Source organism: Rutilus rutilus (genome assembly GCF_951802725.1).
Source record: "Rutilus rutilus genome assembly, chromosome: 1".
Taxonomy (NCBI): domain Eukaryota; kingdom Metazoa; phylum Chordata; class Actinopteri; order Cypriniformes; family Leuciscidae; genus Rutilus; species Rutilus rutilus.
In genome coordinates, this window is record NC_140209.1 from 10,893,529 (window position 1) to 10,908,308 (window position 14,780).

General features: G+C 38.4%; 1 protein-coding gene and 1 long non-coding RNA gene across 2 annotated transcripts in view; one reads left to right on the top strand and one right to left on the bottom strand.

The window, feature by feature from the left end:
* The window catches only part of LOC311287301 (GTPase IMAP family member 8-like), a 446,844-nt gene that overhangs the window by 340,697 nt on the left and 91,367 nt on the right, over positions 1 to 14,780 (bottom strand). The window lies entirely within an intron of this gene.
* Positions 8,147 to 8,902, top strand: LOC311305758. The gene is made up of 3 exons (XR_014630066.1): positions 8,147 to 8,232; positions 8,591 to 8,642; positions 8,838 to 8,902. It is a non-coding gene; the product is annotated as an uncharacterized lncRNA (long non-coding RNA).

A 14,780-nucleotide genomic window follows, 5' to 3' on the forward strand; every position in this document is an offset into this window, starting at 1 on the left:
TTATTCACTTTTATTTTTGCAAATATGTGTTAATTTGCATTTCTGTTGTAATCTTCGTTTCATTTTTGTTTGTTTTACACTGCAGATCAATCAAACGGGTGTTCGTGTAGGTTGTTAATTGTAAGACTTTCTTTGTGAAGTCTTCATGTTATTTATGAGAGGCGGTATTGCCATTTCTTTTACACAACGGTCTACAGTTTCACACACTTTCACGCGTTTCTTCCATCTGCTGACGGTGTCGCCATTTCTCATTTCACCCGTTTTTGTGTGTACGCCTGGGTCAGAGTTTGCGTGAAGGACCGCACATTTTCCCATCAAGTTTGCTTTTTATAAATACCAATTATTGCGTAGAGAGTGGCGTACGCCTTCTTTTGTGCGCACACAACGTTTATAAATGAGGCCCCAGGTCTTGCACCACTTAACATTGATAGTATTTAGAAATCTATCACCAGAAAAAAAACAGAACCAAACAAAACTTGAAGTGTTGAAAGGGGTGAATTCATTTTTAGCTCATAGTGTAGACTAGTGGTTCCTAGCCCTGGTCCCGGAGCCCTCCAACATTGTACATTTTTTTTTTATGTTTCCCTCATCTGACACACACATTTCAGGTCTCAGAGTCTCTACTAATGAGTGTTGGGGGATGGGAGACCACTGGTGTTGACAGACAATCAGTTCAACAGAGTTTGAGTTTGCAGAGAGAACGGAAGTTTGCCCTCTTATTCAAGTAAATCACATGATACCCAGGAAACCACAATGCAAACTGATTCTTCATGCAGTCTGCATCCATAACATAAGTTAGGTTGAAGCAGAGTTTACTTTTTACAAGTATGTTATGCAATTCAGTGTGCAGCTTAATTTGGCATCTTTGTTACCATCAAGTTTGGTAACAACAAAGTCCAAATACATTTTTCAGTATGTATACTAGGGGTGTAAGAAAAAATCGATACACTTGAGTATCGCGATATTTTATTTTGCAATACTGTATCGATTTTCAAAAACGCAATATCGATTTTATTTTATTTATTTTTTTTTTTTTTTTTTTTTTACGTCCAAAAATATTCATGGTAAGACCGTAAAACAGTGGTTCACTTTTATGTTGTTTAAATCCCTACCACTAGATAGCTATGCTGAGACGCACCATAGTGTCCTCGCCAGGCTCGCCTATAACGGTGCGTGTCCACTGGACATTTTAGGATTGACAGCGGACCGGAGAAAGCGTTGAGAGCGACCGAGAGCGTCAAAAAGTTGGGCAGTTCCTTTATACAAATATCAAGCGAAATACGCAGTCGGCAGCCAATTGCTGTGAGGTTCGGGATGTGACGTCTGTCTTGAGAGTTTAAACATATGCAAATTGTGCCGGAGTTTATGCTGGATTTAGTGCGTAAATCATTTTGTTTACAAATTAGACGTTGTGCAGTTGTTATATGTTAAATATTTCATTTTGGATGTGTTTATTGTGATTATATTGGCTGGTTTTTATAAAAGTTTATACAACTGAAAGGATATCTTTGCTTGGTGCATTTGGAAACAAAGCTTGTCTATTTCTAAATGTAATCGCATGCATCGTTCACACCAAATGCGAATAGAGCATCTGGCGCGAGTGATTTCAATGCTAAGTCAATGCAAAGACGCATTTACGCGCGTCTGGAGGTCCTGCGGCCAGGGGCGTAGCCAGGACATTTTTTCTGGGGGGGCCAGCTTGGGCCAGTCTTTTATTTGGGGTGGCACTTGATTGTCAAAAACTACTATTTTAAAACTCACGCACCACGTCACTCAGAGTAGCGGTTTTCCCACGGCTCGTCAGGCCATAAACAATGGATTGAACTTCCTTGTGGACACTAATAATGTCTTATTGATAATCCATGTTATTGGGATGGGTGCTTAGAAAATGTGCGAGTGCGATGTGTCATGATTATGTGAGGGGTTAGGGACCTTAACATGAGACGGGGATGTTTTTAGTGCAAATGACAGAAAGACACATAATTTGTCATTTAGGCGATAATTTATTTAGGTAAACCATAGCATTTTAAGTGCAATATTAAATTTATTATTATGCGTTGTCGGTGGGGGCGACATTGCAAGTATTGTACATTAATTCAAGTATATTATGTTTACAGAAGAAGGTTTGAATACAATGGCGGGCGAAGAGGAAAAATTATGCGAGCTTATATATACATCTAAGTGTGTCAGTGTGTGTGTGTGTGTGTGTGTGTGTGTGATTTTGGTTGGGTGACAGTTGTAGGTTACAGTTTGACAAAAGCACAATGTTGTGTTTTACATAAATATAAGTTTAACGATGTCCTGAACAAAATGACGGAGTAAGTTTTTTGTTTCCACTGTTCGATCGCGCCCGCGCCTCTCTCTCTCTCTCTGACACAAACATTCCAGCATTGCAATCTTGACATTGCAGCCTGTTATTATGCGGTGTTTACACCAAACGCGAAAAGAGCGTCAAATTCGCGTCTAGTTCGATGCTTGAACGTTCTGAATCCATTCGCGCGTCCAAAGCGAAAGCGAGCTTTTGAAGCGAAATAGACGGGCGTTCAGTGCTATGACTCTACGGGAGCGCGTCGCTCGCGTTGCTCGCGTTGACTATGTAACGGCCCTAAGTGACACATTGGAATTGAATTAAGCTAGCTAGCAAGCTAGCGCTAGATAATCATACAAGTTTGCAAAAATAGCAGCAGCCCTACTCAACTCACTCTGCCACCCTTCCTCTATGTCGACACATTCTTACACATTAAACTGAGTGAGAAGATAACAATATAATCTTATCATTTCAATTATGCTTTCAAGTATCACCAACTTACTCACGTGTTAGTGGTATCCAGTGCTAGTCTAGCTGCTACTCTCCATTAAAGCGCTGTCAGAATGCAGGCACGTAATGTCTTGCACTGTTGATGGGGGCGTGACCCAACATGTTGCTAATATGGGGCTTGTAGCGTAAGTGACAAATGACTTGATTAAAAAAAATAGTAATGCATACATTTCAGCTTCCTTTAGACCGTTTCTGTTCAGGAGGTTTTTTTTTTTTAATTAAATTTATTTTCCCCCTCCTGAGACTGGGGGTGGGGCCGTGAGGTTGGGGGGGCCGGCAGGGTGGCCGAGCCTTGACCAATGGTGGCCATGGCCCCCCCTGGCCACCACGTAGCTACGCCCCTGCCTGCGGCACGAGGCGTTTAGCGCGGCGCGGTTCGCCTCATTCGCGCGTCCAGTTCTTTTAAAATCTTTTATCACATAAAACTTGATTTCAATATGACACATTCATTTTGTTCACTTTCATCCACTTTCATTCATTTTCGTCCAGTTCACGTTGTTGTTTTGTATTGTGACTAGGGGCTATGTACCTATTTTCTTTTATTATGGCCTACTTGAGCATATAAAAATTTGCTCACTAAGAACCTGTGAACCACAATCCCAAACTGGCGGTTTGATTTTCTGTGTACTGAATTGTTTACCTAAAGTAAACTTCTTTGACTTTTATGCACATCATGTCTTTTTTTAAATATTTTTAATATATTTTACTTTAAGAAAATCCCAATATATCGCCTTATACACAGTATCGAAATATATTGCAATATATTGAATCGTGACCCATGTATCGTGATACGTATCGTATCGCCAGATTCTTGCCAAAACACAGCCCTAATGTATACACAAGTCATGTTGCTTTATTTTGCAGTGAATTCCATTGTAAAATGAGAGGGGATGGACAAGCCATGCGCAGTATCGAGAAAACTAAATTATGATATGAGGCAGGCCTATTTGATCAAGAAGGGTTATATTTAATATTTCCAAGCAATCTCTCCAAATCATTAATAATTAATGAAAAAGCCGCTGTGCTATTGATCCTTTTGTTTTCAACATGTGAGACGAAATTAAAGTTTAGGCTAGAACAGTGCTCCTCAACCCTGGTCCTGGAGCCCCCAGAACTGTACATTTTAGGTGTCTCTATTATCGGACACACCCATTTCAGGTCTTGGAGATTATTTTAAAGAGCTGATGAGTTGAATCAGGTATGTCTGAGTAGGGAGACACCTACTCTAAAACGTGCAGTTTTGGGGGGCTAGAGGACCAGGGTTGGGAACCACTGGTCTAGAATATGGTTTAATGATAATATTAAGCCACTATATAAATAACTTGCTATATAAATATTTACTAATCCTCATAATGCCCAATTTTATCAGCAGTACTACAATAGTGTTTTTATAGTCTTTATTTCTGCAGCCTATAAGCACACGAACACTACTGGATGCTGTCTTGACTTTTAGAAGCCTGTCGATGTGTAATGCACCAAGTGTGTGTTGTGTCTTACTCAAATATACTGTTTTATGTAAATAAATGTTGTTTTTAAGAAGATAATTGAAAACAAACTGATAATAACTAAATTAATCAAAATTAAAAAAATAAAGTCAAACCTGAGTTTTGATGGCTTTGTGTGTGTGTGGCATCTGTCCAACTTCAAAGGTCCAAAAATGCCTGAAAGTTCGCTGTAGACCCTTTTATATGCACAAACAACTGTTTCAGGAAGTCACATGACATCGGACAAAGTGTTTTCTGTGATACCACATTTACTTTTTGAACAGAACAGTTATGCTAGGCATTTTACATATCAAATATCTTTGTCACACACAGAGATGTGCAGATTATTTCACCAGTCTGCAAATCTCTGTGTGCTTAAATGAAGTATAATAATATAATAATAATACAATAATATGAAACATAGATTGAAACATAGATTTGTTGGTGTGAACCTTGCCTTCACTGAAAACAACTTTCACAGGTCCTTAGAACAGTTGTTCCCAATAGGTTTGTACATTTTCTATGGAAGTAAAGTAATGCCAAAAGTTTTTTAAACAAAAAAGCTTGTTGAATTGCACAACTTGAAAAAAATATGCATTGCATTAACCATGCTTGCATTTTAATGCATTTTATTTTAAGGGCTTGCATTTTTATGGACTGAAATTCAACATGGTTTTAATGTTAATTGTTAATGTTGTTGATTATAAATCACAGTAAGTAGTTCATCTTTATGTGCTTTATGTGATTGAGAGTTTGGGCGGACAATGATGCTGTGGATCAATCTCATTACTGCATCATAACTGCACAGAATCGTGTTTCTTCAGAGAGAGAGATGTCAGCGGCCGTTTCTGGTATAGTTTGCATACAGTTTTCTACAGGAATTGGACATTAATCGTCCATCTTTGTTTTACAATCTCTGTTTCAGAACAATGAAAACACAAAAACACAAAAAAAACAATGGCAGACAGGCTGAATGAAAATGCAAATTCAGTCGCTGACAGGAGGTGGCGCTCATGGAAAAGCAGAAATGTTAGGAGAATAGCAAGAGGTAGGCTCATGCTGTAAAGTGTACTGCACGTGTTAAGTGTATTATTTACATTGCAATACCCATAAATGAATACATAACTTAATTTATTCATATTTCTTTAAATTTGTAATTTTATTACAACAAAACACTGGTACAAACACTGTATGGTTTTTAACACTGGTACAAACACATATAACACTGTGGTACAAACTCATTTAACACATTTATTTACAGTTCATTCCTTGAGCATCAATAACTGTATCTATCTTTTGTAAACATAAGTACAGTATGTTTAGTAAACATGAGTATATGTGCTCACTTTTTTTTTTTTTGAAGTGTTGTAATTGTATGTGGCAGATTTAGCTGCTCTCAGTGCCCTCTTGGACGGAGTGGAAACCAAACCGGTGTGGTTTATTTTTCAGGATAGGAGAGAGCAAAGAGTGCTGTTATTCATGCTCATGCGATTTTCTGTAACTATCTTTTTCACCATGCTGAAACTCCTCTCTGAGGAGGCATTGCTATGGGGAATGCAGAGCAATGCTTTCATCAGTCTAGCCAGCTCACTGAACCTGGTCTCATTCCTCCCTATAAGGCCCCAGAATCTGTCAACTCTCAGCTCCTGGGGCAACATTTTGCTGTCTGTGACCTGGTAGTCTGTGAACTCCCCTCTCAATTTATCTGGATCCTCAAACTTCAGTTGGGGAAACATGCGACCTAGCCTTGCCACTATGTAGTATGAACAAATTTCCAACAAATATTCAGTTTGGTCACGTGAAAGTACTGAATGAGTATTCCTACAATACTTTTTACCTGTTTCAGGAGAGATATCCAGGCGAGATGCTGGGTTCAGTACCTCCAGGGCCCGTATTCATAAAGATTCTAAGAATCCTCTAAGAAAACTCTTAATTTAGCTTAAAAACTTTGACGTAGGAGTCTTAGCTTAAAAGCGATTCGGGACCGATCTGAGAGCATCTCTGAGTAAGGAAAAGAAAAACTTTCATCTTAGTGAGGAGGCGGGGTTGACCCCGTTGCTATGTATGACACAATCTTTTGAAGACTGTGATTGGTTGGTTGTCCAAGAAGGAAAGAAAAAGTGATTTTAAGTATAGGGTCTATTCTAAGCCTTCACTTTGAAATTACATGCATAATTTTTCCTATTTGATCATTCTCACACACACACACACACACACACACACACACACACACACACACACACACACACACACACACACACACACACACACACACACACACACACACACATTATATATGTGTATATAAATCCTTTTTTTATTTACCATGCTGTTAATTTCCTATAAGGTATTTGATTGGCTTAGAATGATAAAAATTGTTCCAGTCTTTCCAGTTACACTGATTGCTGGCATGTCTATTTAAGCGGTGGTTTGAATGTTGGTTTTAATGTATCAAACATGGAATTTTCCCAGTTGCCAAATATCGTAATGTAGTGATTACTTTCATTTCTGGCGCTATGGCATTTCTGCGCTGTATCGGAGATGTTAGCGCGTCTCTAATAAGATCATTCACGAACATGATCCCTGCACGATCTAATCTATAGCGTCTTATTAAATCACTGTCATCCATTGTCTGCAATTCTTCTCCCTCTTCGTCTTTCTGCCATTTTCTCCTCTGCTAAAGAAACTCTTAAGCCTCTTAAAAGTCCTCGTCCGTGCTCCTAACAATTTTGACCCTAAGACCTCTTTTAAGGGTTAAGATGCTTTCTGAATTACTTTGTTCTTTACTAGGATTTTTTCTTTAATTTTAAGAGTAAACGGCCAAATTTCTAAGAATTTTCTTAGAATTTTGTCACTAGGAGCTACTCTTTGCATTAAGATTCTTTATGTATATGGGCCCAGGTCTTTAAGCAGCTGAGATTGTAAGAGAAAGGCCTTCAGCATCTTCCCAATGACTTCCACATAGAAAGCTCTCACTGTCCTAAGAGCACAATTGCCACATAATCACATAATATATTAACCAGGAACTATGAAGGTAGACAAATGAAGCATCTAGGTATGATTATTACACAAGCTACAACTTACTGATATATTCTTGTCACTGACATGGAGGAGAATTCTTCATTTTCGAGGAATGCTCTGGCCTCAGCTCCAATGAAGAGATCCTCATTTGTCAGCTGGTGCTCTTGTCTGTAGAATTCCTCACTGACAGGAGTATCCACAATCAATCTAGCTGGAACAATGTAGCCCAAGTATCTCTTGACCAGTCTTGTCATCCCACTGTGTAGCTTATGGATCATCACTCCCTCTGCCTAAAACATGGGTAAAAATTAAATGTAAATAAAAAGACATTTACACTTTTTGTAATGGCTCCACCTTTCATCCTACCTACACTGTTAGACTTTTCTGTAATTTCTACAGTTATTTACTTTAAATCCCCCAGTATTATACTGCTATTTCTCTTTACAGTAAATAACTGTGATTCCAATTGCATCATGGGAATTTTCTGTGACGTCTAACACCACATACAGAGACTTACTGTATTTTTTAAATTTGCTGTATACTACTGTATTTGACGTAACTGCCTCTCTGGCTGGCACCATTCCACCGTGCTTTTTATTTCCTAATTTTTGCCTTACACCGCGTGTCTACAACGCTATAATAGCCAGAGGCTGTCTATATTGGACACATTGAAGCGACCGGACCTTTAAATGCAAACCTGTTTATCCCTTGTAAGAACTAGCGCGAGCGCTTGGACTCGTATCGGACTACGTCAGAAATATAACGGCCGCGGCGCATCACTTCACTGTCTGGGATTTGTCGTGTCGCGTCAGACAGGTAATGGTCTGTCTTTTGTTGGATCGCGACGTTCGTGTCTGGCCCGGGGAAGAGACGGAATTCACTTCACCGAGAGAGGGATCAGCAAGCAAGGTAAAAAAAAAAAACAAAGAAAAAAAAAAACATTCTGTGTATGTTGACCATAGACTGGGTGTTGACAGGATTGTGCCCAGTTTAACGTATGTTATAACGTTAACGTTAGCCTGACGTTACTCGTCGTCAACATGGCGGTAACGAACTTTACCATGGTAAACTGAGCTAACGTTTCATTTTACACACTTTGTTAGATTATTGAATTGTCGAGTTAAAATATGCCAACGAGCAACGCGTTTACTGATGAGAACCTTTATAGTTTTAGCATTAGTTTGCAAACTATACCATATTATATATATATATATATTTTTTTTTTTTTAATGGAATTTAATATTTACTTCCATTTTTGTGTTTAAAGGCAACTGCAACAAAGCACCAATTCGCGCCAGTGACTTAGCAAGATTCCAGAGGTAAGTTAGGCCAGCCCATTTGTGATATATTTTGAGATAAGTTTACTGAAATGATTAGCATACTGTATGTGAAAATTGCTTTTGAGCCACTGGTGCAGACTAGGTAGCTTACAATATCTCATAAAATCTCTATAAAATTGGCTAACTTTATATCAAATAAGTGACCTTTGCATTATGTCTAACTTTATTACACAGCAAATGAACCAATCAGAAGATGGACCATTGTCTTTGTTCAGTCTCACCAGATTAAATGTATCCAGGTATGCACTGCAGTAAAACTCTCACTAATTCATTCAGACCAAATCTAGCATTCTAAACAACTTAAGTTTATATTTTTGCATTATTTTTATATTTTATTAGCCAGAAGACTCTCTACCATTGCAGTTCCACCTGACTAGGAAGGTCCTAATTTTAGCGCACAGGTGGGTTAACTACTGTAGGAAGGAGAACGATCATCACACAGTGATTTCTTGCATGTATCTTACTGTGTATTTGTCTCAAACAGGTACTCCTTCACTGCAGACAAGCTGAAATGGGCTAAACTCATCGATTTCAGTCTTTCTCTCTATGGATCTCAGCATTTTTGGACAGAATTTAGGATTTGTAAGTATTAAAATTTAATTTGGCATAATTTAATTTAGTTCTTTTGTATGCTATTTATTGACAAAAGCTGTTTACAAATATATATTCTTAAGTTTTTGTGAAAATAATAATAAAAATTAACAAAAAAGGAGGTTAAAAATAATGTGACACTAATATTCTCTCTCTCTCTCTCTCTCTCTCTCTCTCTCTCTCTCTCTCTCTCTCTCTCTCTCTCTCTCATATAGTTTTGGAACCGGGATCTCCTCTGAAGGACTGAGTACATTTGTGTTTGTGGGCACACATGCAGACCAGGGAACACTCTGATGTTGTCAATCAAGTTCTGAACAGGAACCAATCTTTGGAGAAGTTCGTTTATTCACAAAGGTGGACAAAAACATTGTGTTGGCTTTTTAAAGATTATTTTGATGATGACTTTTACTCCTATGCTGTAGAAAAGATGGAGTAGACAGTCAGACATTGATAATAATAAGAAATGTTTCTTGAGCATCAAAGAGACTTCTTTCAAAAACATTACGACACTTAAATACTTCTTTTGGCCACCAGTGTACATGAATCCAACACATTTTTGGAAATAAGTGAAATTATTTTTAAGATGGGGTTATGTGTCTTGTATTGTGAAAAGAACTGTGTTTTGTCCTGTTTTGGACATTTCCTTTTTGAATGCTTAAAAATGTATTTATATTCTGCAGTTTTATGAATGTAATGGTTGATATTTCATTATAATACTTGTATAAGCTAAACAACCAATGACTCTACATTCATTTAGTCAAATGCTAATGTTTTGTTTATGGTTTTATGTATGTTTTCAAAAATGTTTGCAGTGAAGGACAGCACATAATGTGTTAATTTAACACGTTTACACATCTTTGTGCTAACCTCTCTGACATATTTACTTTGTTAAAATCATTAACACAATGAATGAGTTAAAATTAACACAAAAAATGTTGTCTCTTAACTCACCCATTAATGTGTAAAAATTTCACACATCATTTCCAGCATTGGCATGTTTATTTTGTGATATATATGAAATGTTTTAAATAAAAAAATGGAAATGGTATTTTGTGATAACTTTGTCTAATTGGTTTGTATGAAAGTAGTACTTATGTAGGATAAAAATAAAATTAATCTTATATCAAAATTATCAAATCTAATTTATATTTAGTACAAATAAAAATAATTACAGTAGTGTACTGATTAGCTTAGTTTTTACAGTAATGCACTGTACTGATTAGCTTCGTTTTTACAGTAATGCACTGTATTACACAAAACTGAAATACGGTTTGGTACTGTAACTCTTAATTACAGTAACTTACTGGCAACAGTGTTGCCAGTAAGTTACTGTAAAAAACCCTTGAAAAGTCTAACAGTGTACCTGGAAGGCAGCGTTGAATGCAACCAATGGCTTAAGAGCGGCACTCAGAAAGAGAAAATAGAATTTTATCTCCGGATCATCAAGGTAGCCCGCCAGGTTCCTGATTTTAACACTCCTCTCATCCTCATGACTGCTGAAGTAAGCCTGCAGAGCAGCCCATTGATTCAGCACTCTTTCAAAGCAGATGTGGAGGCTGAGCCATCGTGTACTGCAGTATCTGAGCAGCTTCAGTGTGTCTGTGTCTGTAAACTCAACAAACTCTTTATACAGCTCACATCTTTTTGCACTGTACAAGGAAACACAAACAATGACAATAAATAGGGATAACAGAATTAAGGGAAATGTAGAATTTGTTCAGAACATTGTAATAAAAGATAAACTCATCCATCATACTCTAACTAAAATGACCAAGACAGGACAGTCAAACTTTCCTCTTTTATACTCACCTTTTGTCAAAGTGGCCATATACACCAACAAGTAAATCCTCGACTGGGGCCTTGATAGCCTTGATGCCACAGCCTGTGGCAAGTTGGGCAAGGTGGCATATGCAACCCATATCCTGGACATAAGGTTGACTAGCTTTTAGTTTTGTGATGACTGAATGGTGCTATCCTTTCATTACACTGCAGTTGTCAGAGTTGAAGGCCAACAGCCCTTACGAAAAAGAAGTTTATTCATGTGTGCTATTAGTATACTTCTTTCAAACTAAAAATAAGAAAGTATACTTTCAGTCTACTTTTTACGACGACGACGACCCACATGCATTATATTGCATTGCATAAAATGTGTGCTGGTCAACTAGTCTAAAATGAAGAAACCCCTAGAAAACTGTAAAAAAAAAAAAGCTGAATAAATGTTAGCCAATATAAACATATTTATAGAAAACAGTTGAGGATGAATAGACAGGAGTCCAATAATAGCATAACGAATCACTTATTCTGAAAAGAATATCAAGTATAAATTAGACGAATCCGACATATGAGGGCTGTGTTAACAGTAAAACGTCCGTCATTTAACGAATCTTAAAAACACGGATGGATAATCCAAAATGCTTTCTGGCATTTTGACAGAAAAAAACAAACAAGCAAGAACAAAATTTAAACTTAGCCCGTCAATTTTCATTTTACAATTATCTTCTCTCTCTGTGTGCGCGCGTCCGTGTTTGTGAGAGAGAGCTCGTGCAGCACTGATACAACGGTAGGCTACTTTTTAATCCGCAACTAACGCGCTAGTTTTCATACAAAATAAATATGTAACATAATTAGGTACTTAAGTTATTATTAACACAATAACGTAACACATGAAGGCTACGTTTCTCAACACTGAGAATGAATAAATAAACGCCTGTTTCTCCAGACTCGCGCTTATCAGTAATCCACAAATCACATCACTTTCATAATCACTAAACCATAGCGATTTCAAGTTTATTAAGATTTATTGTTCAGCATTACTTGAGCATTTTATTATTTGCATGGCTGAATGATGTCTTCCTCTTTTCTGAGTGACCATGAAGAACGGAGTATTTTAAGATAATCCATGCGATCCGTGTGATCATCGAATCCATAGGATTAACGTTAGGTTAACTCAATACAATATTTCAACGTTCCACATCCACCCCAGGCCAACGTTTACCTTCAGGAGTCAGAAGTACTGTGACTACTGTACGGTCCTCGCTAATGAAATCAGTCAGACGGCGGGCCGCGGGGCGCGGGAGTGGAAGGGGGATCGAGCGGGATTCTTTATTGGTGTCGATTTTCAGTCTCTTTTTAATGATAGGCCTTTTGCATTTGTCTATCATCCCCGCTTGCTATTTGGGGGATGAATCCAGCGCTATGATTGGTCGAACTCTTCTTCTTTTGCTGTTGCTTGATTTGAGGACTTCGCGTGCATAGGCGTCACCAGGTTTTCAGTAGCAGTTTTAACATTAAGTGACATGGCATCTGACGCACAGAAGCCAATGGCACATGTCACTATGCACATTGGCACATCCGGTGGCACATCCGGTCTTCATTTGCATGTGCCAGTGGATAGTGGCATGTGTCACTGACATTATTGGCATGTGCCACTGACATCGCGACACTGACACTGACATGACACCTGACTGACACCGAGTCGCGGAACATGTCACCGTGTTGCGACACCTCCAGTAGTGACTGACAGTAGCCTACTGACGTAATTGTGCCACAAAATCCTAAATAAATAGCCTAATTTTGTGATATTTAAAATATCAATTAAACGAATTAAAGTGCATTAGGCCTAATATTTTAATAAACGTGTTATTTGTGTCATGTCTGTATTTGATTGGTATGTGTCACTGAATGTTTTGTAATACCAGTGCTACTTTATGTTGTTTATCTCGCAAAGTCACAAACTGCCCATTCTAGGAAAGACACAAAATAAATCTATCATGGGTCACTACGAATAACGTATTAACAGGGTTCTCAAGTTTTATCAAAAGCTTGGAGTGAGATCACATGCGTTTAGGGGAGGAGCCCTAATGGAGCCCCGCCCCCACCTGTCCCCGCCCCCCAATTTTACCCATTGTTCATAATTAACCAGCACAAATTGAAATTATAACAATTGGTAAATCTGACAAATGACAGAGCAATTCATCACATCAAAAATACTCTTTAATGTTATATTTCAAAATTACAAATAAGTTATACAAAAATATAACAAATTGCTCCAAACAGTTTGGAAAAACAAACCTTTTTGCATTTTGAAGTATCTAGTCGAAATGGTATAGGCTAATGATTTATTGTGTGGTGGGACATTGTGAACAAATTACATATTAGAGTATTATTAAGGTGTGTGTGTGTGTGTGTGTACACAAGATTACACACTCCAGCTTATGAAATGTGTTTAAACTCAAACTTCAAACTACTTTAAACTTCAAACCACTTTAAATTTCTTAAGTTTAAAGCTTCCAGCTCCCAAGCAACTCCATAGCAACCAAACTTGAGTACCCTAGCAACCGTTTAGCAAGACCTATATCTCTGTATCAGAACATCGTATAGAGATGAGGTTTGGCTATTTTGACTCATGCTAGCAAACAGCACTTCCAACATGCTACACATGCTAGCAGTGAATAGCTACATGCTAATAGCGATTAGTGAAGTGTTAAAACATGCCAAGGTCATGCTAAGAACTCTATAAAAACTCCATAGTAACCATCTGTGACAACGACCAACCACCTAGTAACACCATATCATCCGCCCTGAATACCTTAGCAACCGCCTAGCAACACCATAGCAACCACCCAGAACACCCTAGCAACCGCCTAGCAACCACCCAGAATACCTTAGCAACCGCCTAGCAACACCATAGCAACCATCCAGAACACCCTAGCAACCGCCTAGCAACCTCCAAAAAGACCCTAGCAACCATCGAAAATATCCTAGCAACCGCCTAGCAACCACCCAGGACACCCTAGTAACCACTCAAAATACCCTAGCAACCGCCTAGCAACCACCCAGAACACCCTAGCAACCACCCAAAATATCCTAGCAACCGCCTAGCAACCACCCAAAAGACCCTAGCAACCACCCAAAATATCCTAGCAACCGCCTAGCAACCACCCAGAATGCCCTAGCAACAGCCTAGCAACACCATATCAACCAACCAGAACACCCTAGCAACCGCCTAGCAACCACCCAGAACACCCTAGCAACCGCCTAACAACCACCCAGAATACCCTAGCAACCGCTTAGCAACACCATAGCAAGCACCCAGAATACCCTAACAACCGCCTAGCAACACCATAGCGACCACCCATAACATCCTAGCAACCGCCTAGCAAAAAACTTTCTGGTCCAAACTTTCTCAAGCCAACTTAAAGTTTGTCTCGACGAACTTTCGCATCTAGTTTAAAATAAAATAAATAAATAAATTTAAATGTATTTAAAATAAAGAAATACATCTTCATTCCTTCCCATACCCACCAACATTTACCTTAGTTTCAGATAACGTAAGCTAGCCAAACTGAGACAAAGCTTCTGGCCTGGTTGTAAAGTAGTTGTAGAGCTTTTGACTGCATCAATAATAATGTATACGATGGGCTATATATTAAATGTTCTAGCCTAAAAATGTTAGACGAGCTTTCTTCCAACTTACCTTCTCCATCATCACGACGTGTGTTCGCGCTATGTTGTTGGTTACCTAGT